We start from the raw sequence: 23,244 nt of genomic DNA on the forward strand, positions 1-23,244 counted from the left end.
TACTATAGGAGAATGTGACATAAAGGTGCCACTGCTATATTCTAGGCAAACACCTGTTAATATATTGGGACGAAATTTAATGACAAAATTGAATATGACAATCTCGTTTACTGATGAAGGTATAGTGTGTTCAACACCAGGTATGCATTATGTAAACATGTGCAAAATGATCATGGCAATTGCAGGACAAATTGCTATAAGAGCAATCCCATTAGAACCAGAGATATGTCAATATGGCTCCACATTCTAATGTCATGGCTGCCAGGACTGGTAGACAGAATGATGAGAACGCCAGATGAATTTTTGTACAAGCCAAAGATACCTATGTTCGAGGAAAAGGGATCATTTTTCCCTTAAAGATACAAGCAGTCATAGTGCGCGGGGAAATGGCTTTGCTTTGTGGCAATGATGATGAGGGCAGAGAGTGGTCCGCAGTAATTGCCACTGGAGAATGTTAGAGATTGACTGACGTCACCGATGAAGACCTGTTTGGAGATCACCCATCTGACAATGAGGTGATATTCGAGATGAGAATTACTATTGGGTTTGAGCGATTAAAAGTGAAGTTCCTCAGAAACTGATGCTAGCACAAAAATGTCCTGAATTTTACGAGGAAGATATGGCGAAAGTGCCAGTTTTGTTATGGACCACAGGCCCCTATGACGTAGGACTATTGAAGGGGGTGGGGAAGTAAAGATTAAATTGCAATTTTACCTCAAGTGTGACAGTATCCCATGTCTCGAGAGGCAGATGAAGGGATTTTTAAGACGATTTCCGCCATGATGGACTAGGGTATCTTAGTGACATCTGAGTCACCATGTAATACTTCGATTTATCCTGTGAAAATAGGGAAGGTGGGGTTGTGGCGTTTAATCCAAGACCTTCGCCGAATAAACTAAATTATAGAAGCTGATTTCCCTATAGTCCCAAACCCATCTAAAATGTTATGTATTATACCTGGTGACGCACACAATTTCATGGTGATTGACTTGAAAAATGCATTTTTCTCAATCCCATTGCATAGAGACTCGCAGGACCTGATGTCAGTTATGTTGAGACAAAGTCATTTGAAAAGCACTTGTTTACCCCAGCGGTACTGTGAGTCCCCATCGATTTTCAATAGAGTCCTTTATATGGACTTAAGCAATATTGCTTTAGAAAGTGTTGTGTTGCAATACGTAGGCAACATTCTAGTTTGCAGCATCTCAGAGGAAGAGTGCAGACGCAATTCTGTTCAGCTAATGATTATACTCGCTGACAAAGGATATAAAGTTGACAAAGAAAAGTTACAATATTGTCAGCAAGAAGTATGGTACATAGGCCAAATCATTTCACATGAAGGGAAAAAGGTTACTCCTGAAAGAGCTGGGGTTATTTTGAAAACGGCTAAGCCACACACGATAAAACACATGCAGAGACTTCTGGGATTATGTAACTACATCAGAGCATGGGACAATTGATTTCACATGAAGGGAAAAAGGTTACTCCTGAAAGAGCTGGGGTTATTTTGAAAACGGCTAAGCCACACACGATAAAACACATGCAGAGACTTCTGGGATTATGTAACTACATCAGAGCATGGGACAATTGATTTCACATGAAGGGAAAAAGGTTACTCCTGAAAGAGCTGGGGTTATTTTGAAAACGGCTAAGCCACACACAATAAAACACATGCAGATATTTTGGGATTATGCAACTACATCAGAGCAATCGTCTTTGACTACAGCTCATATATCAGGCCCATATTGCAGGACCTAAAGAAAGCACAGGCAACGCAAGAAAAAATTGTGTGGACGGAGGAGATGGAAAACGGGTTTGACGAGTTGAAAAAAGCAATTTGCATGGCTCCAGTTTTAGGGATTCCCAATTATGCGGAAGAATTTTTCTTGTTTTCACATACAGACGGCACTGTTATGACAGCAATGCTTACACAGAGAATCACATTGGGATACAAGCCCCTTGCATATTGCAGTGGAATCTTAGACCCAGTAATGACGGGTTATTTTCCATGCAAACAAAGTTTCGCAGCCGCAGTGTTCGCCATAGAGAAAGCTGCAAGGATAGTGATGGGATGTTCCATGATGTTATTTGTTGAGCACGCACTATTTGCCATTTTAGAAAAACCTAAAGACACGTTGACTTCTGAAAGGGCTTCTGCCTATGAGGTATATATATCAAACCCAGCAATCAAAATAGTCAGATGTAAAATAGTGAATCCAGCCATGTTTATAGCTGAGCCAATGACAGAAGGAGAGCCTTACATGATTGCACAAACTATGAAGAGTTCTGCAATTGTTTTTAATGACGGTTTTTCAAGGATCAATCAAAATGATGGACAAAGGTATACAGGTGCTGCTGTGTTAAAGCACACGATTAATGGAGAATTTCAGGTACTTAATAGTCCTTGATTGGCGTCTCATTATTCAGCACAGGCTGCAGAATTAATGGCGTTGACAGTCGCGATCGAGAGCCACGCAGACCAGGATGTAACAGTGTACAGCGACTCTGCCTATGTGACGTCAACAGTGCACGCAGGGCTAGGAGCTTGGAAAAGTAGGGGCTACATCTGAGCGGACTGCACACAAGTACAGCACACTGCCTTATTGGATAGGCTTATTAAGGCGCTACAACTCTCAGTAGGCATTGCAGTTGTCAAATGGGCAGCCTATACTAAAGGCGCAGATTTTATCTCACGTGGAAATCAAGAAGCAGACGCTGAGGCTAAGCGTATAGCAACTACAGAGATAGGGAAGATGAATTTTGAAAGTTGTGAAGTAAATGAAAGAAAGACTGTAATGAAGGCTGTATCTGAGGGGTGTAACCATTTTTCGAAAACATAGTTAATGGAGACCAAGGGGGAAGCACCTCAAAAGGAAAATAATTTGTGGATGCGAAGAGGGTGTTCTTTAAACCCCTCTGGAGCACTGTGGTGACAGGACAGCACTGGTAAAACGGTGATGCCGATAGCCTTATTAAGGGTGGTGCTAGAACAGCTACACTACCATGCACATACAACTAGGGAGAATCTGTCTGCAACGATTGCTGAAGATTGGTTTGTGTCGAATTTGATGGAGCATGTTGTATTTTGGGTAGTGAACTGTATGGTGTGTCAACAATTTACGGCTGGGCATACACTGCGTACAGTTAGGGGAGTCATTACAAGACCTAATGGCCCATTCCAGCACTTGCATATCGACTATCCGACATGATACAAGTATGTAATGAATATATTTATATGTACCTGATTGTAGTGGTTTGTCCTTTCTCAAGATGGATAGAAGAGGGTCCATGTACACACCCAGACTCTACATGTGCAGCAAAATTCTTAGTGCAGGAGGTATTTCCTAGATGGGGAGTATGTGAAGTTATGAGGTCAGATAATGGTCCTCATGTCGTTAACACAATTTTTGAACAGATTAGCTTGTTACTTGGTATAAAGTACACGCTTTCCTCTGCTTATCATCTGCAAGGAAATGGGATTTGTGAGAGGTTCAATGGCTTGTTTAAAGAAAGAATAACCAAGTTGAAGCTTACCTTGAAGAAGGGGTGGTTGCATTGCCTACCACTGGCATTATATGCTTTGAGGAACCAACCAGGTTCTGACCACCATCTCACGCCCCACAAAATAGTGATGGGGAGAAGAATGAGAACACCTCTAATGTCTCCATCCAGAGTTAAAAGTGAAGTGATGCTCAGCCAACATCAGAACTGTTAGGATTGGAATTACATAATTATTTGAACTGTATGACTTCCAGTATCTCTGTAATTGCAGGACAGTTGCAGAGAAAAGGGTGTAGAGGAGCAAAGAACACAGAAGGAGATGCTTCAACAGACCAATTTACAGAACTTTCTGTACCCAAGCTATTCCCCAGAGATACGGTTATAATCTGCAATCACGTGAGGAAAAAGTGTGACAAGTCCCGCTTTTGCTGTCCTTTTATCGTGGGAGATATCATGCCATCTGCTGTCAAAGTACAGAGCCGGTGTGCCTGGATTTTCCTGGGAGACATTAAACTTTTTGCAGAAAGACTTCTCTGCCTGCACCCCTACACGACGAGGCGAATACAAGCAACGGGAAAGAACCACAGCATGTGCAGACAAGAATGATGACAAGGAAGAAGGACGCAGAAGCTAACAAGTAGAAAGACAAAGAACTCATTAGACTGTGGCTTGGTTTGGGTCACTCCTTTTAAGTCATTAAGACATTAAATGTAAATTCAACCACTCTGTGCATCTCAGTTGCAGGTTTAAGGGAAGATCTGTATTCATAAAGCCACAGTAGCTTATTGACTTGGACTGAGGCATGCTTAAGCCTTGATAAAAAAACATATTATGCCAGATTTTGATCGTGGACACAGCAATTGGAAAAAGTTACAATACCCAGGTTTGTTTGATACAGAGTTCCTGTTTAGATTTACTTATGGTGTTACCCAGTGATGACCTTACTAGGAACATTCGCACCTATTTCGAGTTGGTACTGTACAATTGTCCGTCGCTGGTGGGGAGAAACACCCGCATTCCAGCCTTTCTACAGAATCCTAAGAATGAAGAAATTATAAGAAGATTACTGATTGTCATCACTGAACAATTCTTGCAATAACCTCAATACAATGAGGAGAGTACAAATGCCCCTATCAAACGAAACACCTCATAGACTAGTCAGTGTGGTGTTCTTCCGTCTAGTTGAGGAGTATCCGCACCTAGTTGGGAGGCACACTGATGTGCGCACCTTTCTCAGGGATCCTAGAAACACTGCAAATCTGAATGTGATCCTGGAAGGTATCATTATCCAAGTGAGCATCTATTCTGAAAGTAATCCCCGGTCGGTGTAGAAACTATGATTGAGAAGTTGCTGATAAGGAAGGGCATTTTGGTCCCTGCTGAAAGAAACTCGACATGTTGTCTGGGATGCGGCAGATTCAAGGCATAGATAGTGAGATAATCTATGTCATACAGATTTTATAAGACTTGCTGAGGTCGTTTCTCTTCATACTTAAGAGGTGTCTACATTTTGACTAGTAAAAGACTGATTCCAGAGACACAGAGACAGTGTTTCCATCATCCAGTAAGAAGACAGTTGATCAAGGACGACTTGCTGAATCAAGACGACAGCTTCCTGAAGCAGTTCATACTGCTGGATCCATAAAAATTAAGTTTTCTTCCTTAGGTGGTAAAAATGGGTAATCTGAACAGCAATATTATTTTGCCGCATGAAGAAAGATGGTCACGTTGTCCAAGAAGTAGATGTTGTAGGCTTAGATACCATTGTGTAATCGACACTTGCATTGTGTTCATAGTCATACTGCTTTCATTGACTGTGAGAACTGCATTTTAGATTGGTGCACATGGAGCTAATACTCCTGTATACATTTCTGAGCATGGGGAAAATGTATGCGTGGCAACTACTAGATGACCTAGACCCTATGTTGTTATTCCTGTCCCAAAGAAAGATGGCAAATTACCTGAGCTTGAGATGGATGTCATCAGCAATAATACACATACAAAACCTGTTTTAGAGACTGTTTCTAGATGACAGAGACAGTCTGGGAAACCCAGGCAAGGTAAGGGGTCGATAAAAGGTGAGCCTATGCAAGTAACACTTGCAAATACACCTGGTCCAGTGACAATTGATCCACAAATAGTTTCAAAAAGAAGATCCCAGATGGAGATTATGAGAGACATGTTCATGACTAAATGGGCTGCTGAACAGATGAGACGTTCTGAACTTTCTCCCACACAGGAAACCCGGACAGATGGTCCTGTGAGTGCTTCAGAGAGAAGAAGCTACATGGGCACACTACATGACATGTTGAAGATCTTCATAGCTGTTGAAATAGATGTCCAAATAGCACATTGTCTTTCACACGAGGCACTTTGCAAAACAAGAGGCCAGTTCATGGGTCAAGATGCCTCTCTCAAATGGGCAACTGAGAAGACATATCCAGCAGAGTTGACTATATCCAAGATATAAAGACAAGAAACAATGCAAAGACGAGAAGGCTCGTGATCAGAAATGAGAAACGTGGAGTAAAAGGAGCAGAAATCAGAAGAGAAGTGAACAAGAAACTGGAGATCACAGGAAAAACTGCAGACAAGATTCAAATTTGGAAGAACAGAGGTCCGGTGCAGTTCTGGGGATCAGTATCATCACCAGATGGCTGGGAAAAAGGAGTAGTGATCTGCAGAGCCTGTGTAGTAATTGTTTGTTACAAACCTTCCATTGACATAATGCAGAATGGCTACAAGCCATTATGGCCAAGACTCTCTAAACTATTGACATGGGTCGAAGACAGAGGAGGACCCCTGAAAATGGTGCCTTTGCAAAGTTCAAGGTTGTGCTTCAGAAGTAATGGCACAAGAAAGGTTATAGAAAATCAAAAATGTGATAGTATCTTTGATACATCAGGGATGGTGCATGGAACAGCAGTAATCATGGATCATTATTGGGCTTGTGGATCCCAGGCCTATATAAGGCTACCTAAAGACAGGGGAGGAATATGCACATTAGTAAACGTTCATGTTCCAGCATTAGTCATTCCAAAAAGTAACCTGAATCTTGACAGTTTCCCAAAAACAGATGCTCACCTGAGGAAGATCTGTGGAGCTGATGAAGAGAATAACGAGAGAGAACTACTTCTCAGCCAAATCAATAGAAGAATTTGATTTTATCCCATATGAGCACAGACTGTTCAAACAGACTTCTTCAGTGTTCACGTTGATCTTCATGCCAAGAATCCAAGTTGGATCAAATAGCAAGTGGCTACAGATAACCAGATGGGAATTGCTGCAGACAATCAACCCTACTATAAAGGGGTTCAATGCAATCAGAGAAAAGTTGAGAGCCATAAGAGTGATGACTCTCCAGAACAGGTACGTCTTGGATATGATCACAGCTATGGAAGCAGCTTTGTTAAAGGAATGTTATGGTCAAATTGCACTAACAAAAAGTCATGACATTCAGTGAAAAGCTTTTTTAAAGGGACGTTATGGTTACAAGTAAAACAGAAAAACCCTTGAAATTCACCAGTTATAGTACGCTAAGAAACCATGGCTCGTGCAACCGTCTTGCACTGCTAAGGCTAACACCCAGGACATCAACAATGTCATTTATTCGCTTTCACTATAAAAACATGTGTTATAAGGCAGAAGCCCTTTTTTTCTCACATAAATAGAAATCACTCTTGAATGGTTAGAGGTGAAGTTCCCAAAAGAAGAAATGAGCGACGATAACATCTCCAATGATAAACAATAGATATTTTAATGTAAACAAATAATGTATTTTGTACACACCTTACTAAAATATGTTTTTTTTTTAATTTTTCTTACACTACACAGCTTTGATGAAGAAACCACGCCCCAGTTGAAATATACACAATCCCCAGAATCACAAACAGAAGCCCTATCCCCAACTTTAAATAATCAAATCATCACCTTGTCCAACAAATTAGATGAACGTAGTAATGATTTGAAAGAACTTGTACAGTATATGAAAAATCATGTAATTAAAAATGATCCATATCACTGTCCTTCTTGAACCTGTTCTCCTTGTCCCCAGCAATCATCCCCAGAAAAATTGAAACATTTTAATGAAAGACGATTTATGAAACCTCACTCCCTTCCTCCCCTCATAATTACTGTACAAAAGTTCCTGATTCTCCCATGTATGTTTCCCATTCCGATACCCTATCCCTTTCTTGAATAAATATATTTTTATAGTATAAATGTTTTGTTTATTTTATGAAATGTCCTATTTTTTTAAAAAACTCCCATTATGAGTCCACTGACACTACAACTGTCTGGGTGTCCTCAATCAAAATGGAGGTGCCCCCGGACAGGAACGATGTACAGACATGTCCATTTTCATGTGATGCACCTTTAATTAGTCTGCAGACACCACTCATGTCCTACAGACACCCAGCACATCCTCCCTGTGATTCGCACCTGGAGAGTGTCTGCGAATGGCTGTTGGGGCCACGGACATCCCCGGATGTCATCATGTGACTGCACCCGTGCAGCATGATGGCAGTGTCTGTGAGCGTTGTTGGTGGCCGCAAACAGTTCAAAAGTGCTTTTCCAGCCAATCTGGAGAGTTTCAAGCAGAAAATGTACCCTTGCACAGCTCCCAGACCCATTCATGATTGATCTGGGAACTTTTTACAACTAACTTATCAGCCTTTTTTGCGACTCGGTTGTCTGCTGACAGCACAACTGTCGGCGGACAGTTCCTCAGATGGGACCCAACGTTTACATTTCCTCATTCTCAATCTGGCTATCCAGAAGAGAGCACATGCTTTCAGTTTACAAGTTCCTGCTTTGCTGCTTTGCAGATATGTTTGTGGATAGCATCTTCTTCTTCACTGCTGCGTACATTGGAAATCCTGGCATCTCTTATGGCTACTGCTTCTGCCCAGCCACCCTTACCACCATCAACACCACCATCATCATCTGGAGGGCCTTGAGAGGGGAACAGGTGCAGTGATACAGATGATGAGATCAATAGGTAAAAGAGGGTGAAGAGGAGGAAGTACCTGTCACCAGGACCTAGAGGTGTGGCAATGTTATACAACCAATGGAAATGTCCCAACGGCTTGTGCAAAAAGGTTTGATGCACTGAGTGCAAACTTGTACTCAGTAACGGGAAACCTGTATTGTATTCCAACGGAACTACTTCCATGAGGCGCCACACCAAATCGACCCAACCGACTGCTCTGAGAAAAGCAACACCTTTCTCAGGTAAGAGCAGGTTGACTTCCTCCATCCCATTATCTTTATCTGCCCCTGTCACCACAATGGATACTCCTTTGGGGAGGAGGATCCCAGCAGTATCTTCACAGGTCACACAGAACCCTGTTGACCCTTACCTTTCAGGGGTCACAGTGCTGTGTATGTACTGTGAACCACTGATCTGTAGGCGGGTGCAATTTGGGAGTGCTTTCGAGGCTGCAGTCAAGGAGCATGAGAAACACTGCACCTACCTGAGTAAGGCTCTCCCAACATGTTCCTCTCTCCACCTGCCCCTTCACCCTTGAGGTTGTTGCCCCTTCCCTTCCCTCCGTTCCATGCATCTCCTGAGAAAAAAGCCAAAGAAAATACAACATTGAAAAAATACGAAAAAACGTTACTTTAGGAGCCACCTTTCACAGTTAAAAAATAGAGGTGAGAAAAAAAGTCACAGGCTCCCTCTGCAGCCAGCATAGTCTGCAGACAACTGAACTAAAAAATTCCAGGCTTGAGACAATTGAAATCATTTTAATTGTTTTGCATTCAAAAAGGGTTTTGTGTTTTTGGCTTTTACATTTTATTTGTAATTTTTTCGTATTATAAAGTGAAGGAAGAAACATTTAACTTAATGTAATGTTTTCTTCTCACTTTCACAAACACTGCTTCAAAGCATTTTGAATGTTTTCCACAAAAATCTGTTTGATCACATTAGTTAGATGGACTCCATCTCACCAGAAAATGTTAGCCCTATCAAATGTAATGTTCTCATTATGAAACAAAGTCATGCCAACATCTCGAACAAAAGCACACACAGCTTTATAAACTTTGCGCCTCACTATTTCCATTTGCGGACCAAATGAACTGGAACTCATCCACATCTGTCTCTGGGCAATGCGTGAAAAAACTATTTTGGAATTTGGGAACATTTCCTTCGACTTTCCCAATATCTCTGTCATTCCAAACTGCAAAGACATCCTAGTCACATTCCCCAAACTGTTCCATCCACAATATACGATAATAATGTACAGATGTTTCAATTCAACCATATTTGTAGAAAATGGGAGCAAGTCAACCCACTTCATGTCTCACACTCCATACCAGAACAATTCTTTCATGTAATCCAAGATTTTTGGCATTTCCACAATGCCCCAAATTGCTGTGCCTTTAAACAATTATGTATCGGTGCATTATGAATGCCATATCAGATCATATCAGCATACACCTTCAACCAATGCACCCACAATTCCCCTAAAATCCAAACACTCAGCCTGCTGAAAGACATTGCCATGGCCAGTTCAATCCTCTAACAACTCCAACTAACACAAGACCTGCTACCCTCTCTTCCTGTACATGAAGACAAGTCCCTGTTTATGCTTATTCCAGAATGAAAACAACCCTCTAGGGAAATAGGCCAAGAGATAGCTTGCAAGGATAACAAGGTTTAATTGTACAGAATATGAATTATCAGCAAAGAACGCTGATGCTTGATAACATTCTGGTTCTTCTTAGTACACACAGGGGCTTAGAAGGCTCTGTGGTGTCACTAACATACAGTAAAAACAGGTGTCACTGATTGGTGAGACCATATAAATGGGCCTGCTCCACAATGGATGCCAGGTTACAATTGGTTCACATTTCCGCCGTCTGTCAGGTCCCATGTGGGTCAGCTGGGCTCCTCTCTCCGCGGAGTGAAGGTCTGGTCTCTCATAGGTTACAATATAAAAACTGCTTTGATACATAAGCCTGCTACTATATCATTATGGCATGCACCTGGGAGGCTCGGGGACTGATACCAGGGGGAAGGGAGGAAGAAATACAGTCACGCTGATGCACACATTCTGTGCGTTGTTGATTGCACACCTCGTACCCAAAGCCTCCACCCTCATTTTGATCTATAATTGATCACTGTAGCTCATGTTACAAAGGATGTATTTGTGTAGAGAGGTGAAGCAGTCCCACATGCTTAGATCTTTTATGGCCAGTTGGTTTATGATTTGGGCTGGGGTCATTCACTATCATAGAATGCAGGAGTGTGGGAGTCATGGTGGTGGTGTGGACCATGGCTCTGAGTAGGCTGGGTGGGGGTTAGAGGTCTTCTGGCAGTTCAGCTGTAATGAATTGGCACAGTGAGGAGCTTGGTGTTGTCTCACGACCTTGCAGGACTCATTCTTCCCAGTGATACTGAGTCATTGCAACAATGAAGGGGAAAGGGGACACTTCCTTGAGAATGGGCTGTGCAGTTTTTCCATACAGCTAAAGTTATGCTGCACAGCCATGCAAGCCTGTGCATCTACCATAACTGATAACAAAATGGCATTCCTTTCTATGCATACACTCTGGGTTTATGTATCTGTCATTCACGCTATATTATATCTGTGCCAGGTTTCATAGCACGGTCCACTCCCCCTTGTACACTACGCCACTTCATATGGGATACGCCTCACCTTAAAGCACCTATGGGGGTGGGATAGACTCATTTCAATTCCGAAAATTCATCACATCCAGGAAACCTGATTGGCTTATCCCCCAATGTCTGCGGATATCACTACTGCCCACGGTCTCCACAGTCCCCTTTCCATGCCAGGCAACCTTAAAAGACCCAGATGAGGTATGTGCCATCCACAGACTAGTGTGGTGTCTGCGGACAGATCTTCCAATTGAAGGGGGTGGGGAGGTTTACACTTAATTTAACAATGTTATTGTACAATGGTGACTCTTAAAATAGCCTTTTTTGTTTTTTCTCAGTTAAGATTTTTTTGCTTTTCTGATTTTTATTTCCCAAAACAACTTACAAAATGTTTTCATATGCACTGTACATCTTTTTCACATAGACGTTCTCAGTGCATTTTGAATATTTACAAGAAATATCTGATTCCCATAATCAGTCAAATTCCCTCTATCATGCCGAAAATTGTTTGCACCATCCACCATGGTGTTTTCATTTTCAAAAGATGCCATGCACACAAGATTCAAAAAAGCACATACACCTTTATTTACAAGGTGCCTACCGTGTTCTAGTTGTGCACAAAACACATTTGGGCATCTCCACAATTCCCTTGGATGTATCTCTGAAAAAATAACCTTTGCACATGGAAACATATATTTTAATAAAACCTGCAAATATAGTGGAGTAACGTACCCCAAACTATTTCCTTCACAATGAACAAGAATAATATGTGCGCATTGAAAGTGAGCCATAGTCTTATAAAATGATACCTGACACCTCTCTCCCACTGCATTGCTGTTCTCTGCTCCAACTTTCAGTGCTATGCAGACAACACTCAGCTTGCTTTCAGGCTCTCTTCTGCCACCTCTTCTCCTTCTCTCATCCCGGATTGTCTGTCTGCAATCCAGGAGTGCTGTCCCACCAATGATGTCTGCCTGAATGCCAGTAAGACAGAGATCCTCCTCATCGGCACACCTGCACCTTCTTTTCCTCCCTTTCCCTGGCCAGCATGCCTTGGCCCTCTTCCTGCTCCCACCTATGAGGCTAAGAACCTCAGGTTCATCTTCAACTCCACACTACCATTCTCTTCTCACATCTATGATGTCTCTTAGAAGTAAAATTACCAACTGCACCTGCTCAGAGGTATTCTTCATTTCCTCTACTTCCCCCAGAAGCTCTCTGTCTCCAGAGCTCTGGTTCTCTCTAGGCTTGACTATTACAACAGCCTCTTTTTTAATCTGCCTGCCTCTACTCTCCGTCCTCTGCAACTCATCCAGAACAGGACTGCAAGTCTTTTCCTTGGCCTCAAACCTAGAGACCATATCCCTCCAGCACTGAAATCTCTCCATTTGCTCCCTGTGGCTGCAAGTATCAATTTCAAGACCCTTGACATTGTCCACAAGGGCTACTGAGGTCTGGGACCAAAATATCTCCAGCCTTCTCTTCTGAAGTATGTTCCTACTCGAGCACTTCGCTCCTCCACCTCTCGCTTTTTGAAGAAACGAGTTGGGGGCAGATATCGCTCTTCGGCTGGTGCCTCCCTCTGGAACAGCCTCCCTGCCTCTCTAAAACTTGAACAGAACCATCTCCAGTTCCGGAAGCAGCTCAAGACTTTCCTCTTTGCTTCTGTATTCTCTCTTCCACTACCTTGCTGATATTCTGTCTAGTACTGCACTGGTTACCTGGCTGCCCTCTGAACCACGGGCCCAGGTTCCTGCCCTCCCAGTTGCACACCTGCACTGCGCCCTGGCAACCCTACACTTGGGGCTATATATGCAACCCTACAACCTCCCCTGCTTGCACTTATCTATCACTTGTTTCTGCACTTAACCCTGCACTGCCACCTGCTGGCCACACTTCTTGTTTTCAATGTTTGATCCTATGTCTTGCACTTGCTCATCCTCCCCATTCCATGGCACTTCTCCCCTTCCCTCTGCCTTGCACTTGCACAAGCTCAATGTCACTGGACCTAGTAAGATTGTTGTCTTGTTCCCCCTCATTCCCCTCCCTTGCCTCATCGCGCCTGGATCATGGGATCTCCATGGTAGACAGTGCAGATTTCTGTTTTCTTTTATCTGTATGTGGTCATCCTAGAGGGAAATAGTGTGTCACTATTAGTAATCTTTGGAGAAACAAGCTGTACATTCTCATTGAATTATTGTATGATTACCAGTCAAATGGTGATTCAAATTGTCCTAAATACTTCTTTCGGCCTGCCTAGAACACAGAATGAATCTGAAATGTTGCTTTGCTGACCAATTTCTTTGTGACATATCACTATGCTTAATATATGCACACATTTCCACATATTTAACCTTATTTTGTAACTATACATTTATTTGTTCACACATATTAAAGGTCCTGCGGTAGCAACCCTGTAGTTATGGTTAAGTTGTTCACACCATAGGGTTTGCACTTTTCAGGTGGCTTATAATTTTACCCCCCCTGGATAAATCCTCACAAAACTTTGCAAACAAAAGTATATTACCCTGTCAGTTTGGTTCTGCGAAGTTTGGTGAGGTTGAGTCAGGGGGTGGGAGGGGCAAAATTATAGGGGATTCCATAATTGTGTGGTTTTCCCATAGACACAATGGAGAAAAAAAAGCTTTGCTCACACTGACAGTCCAAATTACTGGACAGATTGTCACCAAATTTGCAGCAGGAGCAGCGGCTTGCTCCCAAAAGTGTGCGTTTTTTTAAATTTTGTGTAAAACCATCCACTAGTTCTTTTTAAAATGACCAAAAAGTAGGTAAAACATTTTTTGGGTAAAACGCCATGTTGGATTCGCGACAGACCCCATAGTCTGCGAATATCGCAGTAAAAACGGTACAACGTCCTTTCGTCGTGGGATGTTTTTTCGCAGGGTTTTTTACTGCAATATATATTTTTTTAAAACCCATTGAATGTTTTCCAAAATCAATGGGTTGGGGGAAACACCCCCCCAAAAAAAAATCAAAGGGTTTAAAAAAAAAAAAAATCACGATAAAAAACCCTGCGAAAAAACATCCTGTGATGAAATGACATGGAACCGGTAAAAACATATTAAAAAACTCAAAATTGCCCTTGTCAAACTTATCAAACAATCTCTGGTGAGGTGAGGGAGTTGGTGTGTGGAAGCTTAATATTGTCATAGCGTTCTCTCTTCGCCTTCTGCAGGCCACCATGGAATGGAAAGAGGGGCTCTGTACGGAGCCCCATCTTCCTTTTCCCTGGAGGCCATCTTGGAAAATGATTTTCCTTCCTACAGTAGGATGCTGCATGCGTCCCGGTGTAGGAAGGAAAATCCTTATTTTTTAGCACCCCGGGTTAATGCTTTGGGAACCCGGGGTGCTAATGGCCTTCATCCCCCATTGTAGGGGCTGAAACTGGGGATAACGGGGGATAACGGATAACAGGGGCTGTTACAGTAGTCAAGCCTTCTTCCCCCATTGCAGGGGCTGGAACGGGGAATAACGGGCGATAACGGACACAGAGGCTGTTACAGTCGTCAAGCCTAGAGAGAACCATAGCTCTAGATACAGTGAGCTTCTGGGGGAAGGAGAGGAAAGGAAGAATGCACAGCTGGTTCAACAATGGTATCAGAAGGGTGCTATACAAGACCACATGCTTTACAATACTTTACAGTAATGTATTTTTACAGTAATTTATTTCAGTTTGGACTAGCTCCTTTGACTCCAATTAACCACTTCACTTGTTGTTCAACTCTATTCAGCAGTGAGGAAAGTGGGGCAACTAATTGGCATCTACAACTCACTGTGAAATTTGAAGAGCCACTTAAAATATTTTGTTGACAACTTAGCTCCTTGGGCAGTCACTCACACTGCCCTTCTGCACCATACTGCCCACTATCCAGTCAGTAATATTAAAAAGAATTCAGTGGTGTCTGAGTATGTGCCATCATTGCATCCATCAATGCCATGTCATTCAACTTACCTCGACTGATGGTCATCCGGCAATACAGGATGTGTGTGCCAGCATGTCATATCATTTGGACCCTCTGTGTGTGTATTTGTTCTGCCTCCTGTTTTGTACCAACGAGGCGACATTTTGCCCTGAAAATGTGTCCCTTGCAAAATTATGTGACTGTACCTTATATCACATATTAGAACCTTCGGACAGTGAATATTGGTCAATTTGTGGGCAATAAGAAACGGTTTAGCTCGCAGTATCATTATAGCCTGCAAATGTGTCCTTTATTTTTTTGTAGCTCGGAAAGTTGAGCACTAACAGTACTTCACCCCCCTCTAGTGCCCTTTAAAATAAAATGTACCTACAAATACCATGCTTTTTTTTGTTTTTGTTTAAATGCATGATGGCCAGGGGTTACAGTGAAGTCAGAGAGGGACCCCTTTACTTGTCCTTTTCCATGAACCCAAGCATTCACCTCAGGCTGTTCTCCCTCACTTACCTTGCCTGTGCCCCCTGCCTCCTCACTGAGCACTCACTCACTCACCACCCTTAATTATTCATTCTCTGCTATCCCTCACTGTTTGTCATGTTATTTTTCATGTTTTTTAAAAACTTCAATATTGCACATGGAATATTTAAGCTCACCCCCAAAAAAAATTCTAAAAATATAAATGTTCACATAAACTTTTTGTGGGTTTGCCCAAGGGTTATAATAGCTTTGTAGACCTCGGCCTCGGGCTGCACCGGCGTTATGGGCCCTCATACATCGTTAAATGCCTGGTAAGGCCCTCGCTGCAGGTCTATTTTATTTATTTATTTATTACATTTATTACATGCCCAGACCCTGGGGTATCACAGCGAGGTATAGTCTATAGAGCTATAATGTGTTGACTCCCCTGTCTGGTAAGAGGATGGGAGCCAGCAGGTGCAATAGCCATAATTGTTAATCAGCAATGCTCACAAAGCTGAAAAACTGAGCCCTAGGCCGAAGTGAACCCCATGACCTGCCCGAATATGAAGATGTCAGCTGGAGGTGCATTCCTTAACTGAGCAACCGTTCGGAATTGGCGGGCAACACTATGGCCCTCATTACAACTCAGGCGTTAAGGGTTTAACGGCGCCGTTGGCGCCGTTAACCCTTAACGCCTGATCACAAGTGTCCCTTTGCGGGTTGGTGTTTTTTAGCAGGCGTTAAAAATCCAACCCGCAAAGGGACTTTGGAGCTAATTACGGCACCGTAATTTACGGTGCCGTAATTAGCGCCTTCCCCATTCCCATTATGCCCTATGGGGGCAAAAATGGGTATGGGGAAGGGCAAATGGTGAATGGGGAATTACCGCCCCACTCACCTTGGAATGGGGGGGTAATTCCGCCATCCACCATGGCGGAATCGTAACCTTAGCGGCATGGACGATGGTGCTAATAGCACCATGGTCCTCCGCCAAGGTTGTAATGAGGGCCTATCACTCTTAAGGTGAGGAATCGGATGGGAACTCACAGAAGATTTCATCATGCACACGCACACAAACATTGCTGTCTTTTCAGTATGTTTAATTCTGCCCTTAAACCACCCAACACTGCTGCCTTGAATTGCAGCAGCAGTGATGACTGTCGCACAATAATGACGCACACGAACTTCTCTACCTGGTGAAAGGACAGCAATACAGCTGGTTTCCCGTGGACAAATGACATTTTCCATATTACACCCATCACTGCGCAAATTTCAAAATATAATCTGATATTTATTAAGTGTGCACATGTTGTCTGGCCTCAAGTGTACATCAGGTATCCGTCACCCCTTTCCCTTTCACCCACCACAGAGACGTATACCTCCAGGCAAAAAAGGTGATGACCCCAAGAAGGGGCAGCTTGAGTCATTCACAAGCACACTTAAAAGCGACCGTCAAGGTGACTACTCGAGATTTCAAAATTGTTCAACAATCTCGCAAAACTGTCCCCTGAATGCAGCTACAGGTTTTATTCCCCTACTGAAACCAGTGCACATTCCCCACGCCACATCTATCGCCCAACCAGTGAAGGAATATTAATTTCCACATGATCAAATCCCATCGTTGCATGCACCACTTGTGCGAAAAAGCTGAGAGGGTGAAAGTAAAATGGCAAGGAACACACAAGACACGTGCAGGGTAAGGAGGGTGGAAGCACTGCGGGAAGGGTGGCCCAAATAGCGGCGGCGCTGGAAATGGGAGGACATGGGTGAAGGGAAAGACTAGACGCACAGGGTCCGATTCATGGAACCGTGTCGGCAGGGCAAAGTCACTTTTGAGCAGCGCAAATTCACTATGAATTCCATGAATTGGGTCCACAGAGTCCAACCTGTTGGGGCAAGTGCAAAGCCTGACAAAATGGTGTCAGCAGACGTGAGGGCAGAGTGCAGACTCACGTCTCGAGTGCCATGGCAAATCACTATGCAGCTGGGAAATGGGAAGCACGACCGATTTGCTTCTTACAAAGCTGCTGATTGAAGCAAATCTTTTTTTGGAGGTCCTCATTGGCTAGTACAACGCAGCAGTTCGGAAATGAGATTTTAGTGAGTCGCTTCATTCCGTGGCACTGCTGGATTCTATGCCAACCTGATATTCTGTCTTCAGAATCCCATTTCCGTCTATGTTTTAGCAACGGTTTTGCCAATGTGTGGCTTGTGCCACAAACACTCGCTAAAACAAAATAGCTAAGGGAAAACATTCCCACACTGTCAAAATTAATAATTTGAGAGCCAGTATGATTGCTATGTTTTATCTTACACAGTGGCTAATTCACAAAGCTATTCCTCTGGCAAAGGTAAATGTGCTTGAAGCGTCAGTGGTGCAAATTCAATTCCTAATGTTTTACTCTAGGGAATCTAATATATGACACCACATGTGGAAAAAAACGTAAAGGAAAAAAAATATGTCCATGTTTTATTCCTGTGTCTGACCCTGTGCGGGTGGAGACTTAAGGTTGTGAGCATGTGAAAGCTACAGTAAAGGAGGCCTCTAAAGTCCTGACGAGCAGAATAATTCCTTATTAATACATTATCACTAAAATTTTAGAAACAGCCATGCTACTCCCTTTAAGATGCTCCTAGGCCAGAGAATGCAGCTGCCAGTTTATAGTAATGCATAATTTCCTTGTGGTTATCGGTTTGTAGTTCTGGGTCATTGCAGAATGTATCATTTATTTAATTTGCATTGGTAATTTAGTTAATCAGACTAACTAGAAATAAATGTATCATTTGAAGCGGGCGCTGAAGAAGATTTTGTTCATAAATCTTGTTGAAGTGAAGACATCAGAAGTGAATTTGGCAATGATATATTCTTACAAGGTGTGAAAGTAATGTCTTTGGAGCTAAAAAACAAACCAAGTCATCTCTCCATAGGGAGTCCTCAATCAGCTGACATCCCTCTCTTAACCAAACATACTTCTCACTTGCTCTGCTGCATCTGAGCTAATTCCTCTGAACTTGTATAGTGGGAAAATCTGCAGTAACCCTCACAGAAAGGATACATTCATCCTCCAATTCTGCCACTGATGATAACTTCAACATTTAATCTGCAAAGTACCTGTCACAATTTATCACATAATCCAGTGACTATTGAGCATCACACTTAATAATTTAATTATTTTCCAGGAGCATAATAGCATCTAGGAATCCTTACTCATACTGGCTGTTCTTAATAGCTGAAGCATTTGATAACAAAATCCCCCTATTTCTGGAGTTGACCAAAGTCATAAGCTACCCCAAATACATAAATAGAATCAGTGTAAATAATACCAGATTGTTGAGCAGGCAGCTTGAGGCCGAAGTGAGTGCCCCCGACTCTGAAAATGACAACGAGGTAACCTGAGGCAGCCTTAACTCTACACCACCCTACCAGTAATACCTACCAGATACCCAACACAATTTCCCATTTTGATCCTAATAACATGAACCATTCACAAAATAAATCCGCTCAGCGTCAGGCGGCAAAGGAGTGACAGACACATCACTTAGAACTGTAATCAGAAATTCAGTATTGGCAACACAACCATGAGGTTCCCTATCATATCGTACACCATCCTGTGAAATGTGTAACTGAGATTTCAGAATAAAAAACTGTGCACCTAGTTAAAATAACATTGGAATAGTTAAACAGCAGTATCTCATATTTATTGGCACATGACATGGATGTATGTTCAGTCAAAGTTTTCAACAACAAGGATGTTCGGAACATTAACCCCCAAAGGGAAACCCAGGGCTATGTTCTCCTACTGTTCTACTACTAACGCAACAGCAGTAACCAATCGCAAGCAATGTGGCAACCCCGCAGCTACCAGATGTAGTTCCTTGCCATAATAGGCTAACGGTTAATGGTTAATGGTTGTTTATGGTGGTCTATGATCTATTGTCTCATGACAGTACGGGGTAAACCCCTTTTTATAATTTGGCAAACTCAAGGCTGGCGTCCTTACCAAGCTTTTCTTTACATTTCTGGGGTCCATTGTGGAGGTTACAAAGTGTTGGCTTTGGTGTAGCGTTGTTCAGGATTACGAAAATTACATAAGTGGGCTCCCAGCATCTGTAGTAATATCCAAACAATGTCACAATGTAAAACAGTGAATAAATCAGAACAATACTTTTTTTGTAATAAAGTATATATCAAAGGATTGTAGAGGATACATAACTAAAGAAGAAAGAGAAAATGTTCATTATAATGCCAAGAAACCTGCTGTAACGGCTTATCAGTCTAGCCAGTCTAGGATAGGCAGGCTAGAATAGGATAGCCTAGAATCCACTGATGTGAATATGCTAACATGCCTGAAAAATGCTTTAATGTGGGTAACAGTCTGAAGTTTCAGTCTCTTTTGGATCACATCTTTATGAAAGGGCACAGCATCCTCCACAGCATACACGTGCAAATTGATCCGCGCAGCCAAACCATTCCTGTCCGACATTAGTTGCCTCACCCTCGCTAGAGACCTTATACTGTTCGCCTAGATTATTGCAACACCCTCTATGTGGGATCTTCTAAATCCATCACTAGCAAACTACAAACTCTTCAGAATAACGCTCTCAGAGCAGCTCTGGGCATCTCTAGAAGAGAGCATATTACAGCTTATAGCCAACAGTACAACTGGCTGTCCATCAAAAACATTATTCTCCTGAAAACGGCGTCACTCACTCATAAATCCCTTAACAACGCAGCCCGATATATTTGATTGACAGATTTCACAGACAGTCCTCCTGTAGACCTACAAGAACAGCCTACAAAGCAACAGCTTCCCCGTAAAAGCAGCCAAATTGTGGAACTCCTTGCCACCAACTCTCAGAAAGGACTTGCCCTATCAAAACTTCCGCTCCAAGGTAGTTCTATGGCTGGAAAACACAGGCCCCTAAACTCACTTAGGTGCCAAGTTTCTCCCACTTGTGCCATTTGCACACACTGTAACTATGTGTGCCTACTTGTACATATGTATATTATCTTGTGTATCCTCCTCACTGTGTTTATATACATATTATGATTGTTGTAACATATTATGATTGTTGTAACTAAGCTTCGCAAATTCATGTAAAGGCTGCACCCTGATACCTGAGGGTATGTTGTGCGCATTACAAATAATAAACAAATAAACAAACAAATTCAATGTCCCTTTGTAATGTCATGTCCCAAAGTAGTGTACCGTGCCTGCACAGTTGCAGTAACTGCTTAGATACCTTATGGGCCTTGAGAGCTAGTGCTGTTAACAGTAACTGAGTGCCCTGTTTGAAAGCTTCATAGGAAGGGGAGGAAACAAATACATTGTAAACATTTTGAACTAGCACAAACATCCCTGGAAAGTTGACATCTTCCTTCAACTGTTGCGACAACAGTGCAGGTGACTGAGTATACTTCTCGGCCAGCCTCTTCCAGGTGTACTGAATGAATTCCTCGGTATGAAAATGCAAATGGATACTGACTATCGTCATATGGGAACAGCAGAGAATGTGGGGCATAGGTCCACTACAGTGAATTGTGTTGCATTAGGAGGAACACAAGACAACATGGTAGCACGGTTTGGTATAACTGGGGAAGAAGAGATCACAACTGCATTGATGGCTCTCAAAACCCAAACAAAATAATAAATATCTTTCTCTGGATTCTTGGCAGGCAATATTGGAGCTTTACAAATTCCACTAGTAGGGACAATTATGCCTTGTTTGAGGAGTGTTTCAATAACATAAGTACGCCACTGCTCTGCATTTCGTTTCATATGATATTGGGTAGTGTCTTAAATGAATAAACTGTGATTCTATCAGGTTCAGCAGTGTGAATATTCCCACCTCAATATTGTGCATTTACCACAGAAAAGCTAGTATGGAGTGAATCAATTCCTTCAGAACTACTGTCCATTTCCCTCTCCTGACAATTCTACTTCCATAGCAATCTGAAGACTCACCAGAACTGCTCAGTGATATTATAGGTATCTATGTATATATATCTGTCCAGAGTGCAATACATTATACATCAATGCTTACACCATAAATCTCTTCCTACCAAGTTGACGGTAGACGAGGGACAAAGGAGAAAGGTGTATGCATCTATTATAGAAACTGAAGTTATTATAAGCAGATCTGTAACTGGGTACACTACCAGGACATTAGAGATTCCTACTACCTCACTGCATCCACAGACAATTGAGTATCTTTAAATGTGGGCTCTCTCAGAGCTGATGTACTAGTTCCTGTGCCCATAGGGATGTATAGATATTTCTTCTACTCTGCATTAGACATACTGACTCACCTGATCTACTTGTACCAAAATTGCCATGGGTACTGCCTTTCCTGTTTTCATTCAAAATGGATCTTGATGGACCTGAGCAATCAAAGCAGTCTAGGGAATGTAGGGTGTGTGTGCTAGGTCTTGGAAAGTGTGGAGAGTCTTCACATTGGTAATGCAGAGTGGGGTCTGACCTCTGATAGAGGAGCTGGGGACTTTGAGGGCACTCATTCTTCCAGTGGCCACTCTGTTTACAATAATTACACTTGAAAGGGTCTATCTGGCCTATCACCAAATCCTGTCCCTTGCCCCCTAGCCTGGTATCTGCACACAAATCCTCCAAACAAATTTGTTTTGGCCAGTACCTTGCACCTGTACCAGCAAGCTCTGCAGCTGCAAGGTCAGAAGCTTATTGATAATGAACCCTTATGCCCTTTTACTCAAGGTAACATGTTGTACTATGGATGGGACAGAGAATAATTTCTCAATCTTATGCAAAAAGACTGACTCAGCAAGTTGGCAAATAGCACAGTTTTATTAACAATTATTTAAAACAGGGAGTTCAACGGAAATCAACAGACGTCGCAAAAATACTCCTTATTAGTGACGTCATACAACATGGCAAATTTAGAAAACCTACATTGGATTGTAGTTGGCTAAAGGGGAACATCTAAATATACTTCTATAGGGGATGTGAATGTGATTGGGTCTCTATAGCCAGGTGGGCAACTCATGCCCTCCCTTTGTGTAAGTCATCTTCAAGAAAAATTAGAAACCCTACACTTTATTGGCTCTTAAACTATAAAGCTTTCTGTTATACTGCTCTCTCTCTATAATTGGTTGGCATGCTTTTACACTTCTAACATTCGACTCACTACCAGCACATAAGCCGGTAACCCAAGTGTTGGTTGGTGGACTTGACCATATCCTCCCACCCAATTAGCCTGCCATCTCTAATCACTCATGCCGTCTGCCATTCACATTGTCTTTGAACTTGGCCTTGCAGTAGCTTCTGATCTCTCGGAATATATGGGAGTGTGAGCACTTGCTATCTCCAGTCCGGTGCACCAGGCTCTACATCTATTTCCATTCTTAGCTCACATGATAAGAGACCGTGAATTTGCTCCTATTCTAGCATGTATTCATCTTTAATGAAGAAACTTGGCACCCATGGTGTTCCTTCTTTGCAACTTTAACAAGGGATGCCTTGGCTTCTCACGTGTAATGTTCTTTGCTGCTTCCAGTCTTTGACATCAGGCCAGACAGCCTCTCTGATCTTGCTTCAAAATCAAGCCTATTCTTTGCTGTGACACATGTAGCTTCAAATCCATCTTCCTTCATGGAGAATTTCTTACTAAAATATGTCATTGAATATCCAGACCTCTATATGCATATATGTTGGTGGCACTGCCTGCAGTCTATATATTATA

This window comes from Ambystoma mexicanum, chromosome 8, assembly GCF_040938575.1.
Source record: "Ambystoma mexicanum isolate Mex_15411 chromosome 8, UKY_AmexF1_1, whole genome shotgun sequence".
In the NCBI taxonomy this organism is placed as follows: domain Eukaryota; kingdom Metazoa; phylum Chordata; class Amphibia; order Caudata; family Ambystomatidae; genus Ambystoma; species Ambystoma mexicanum.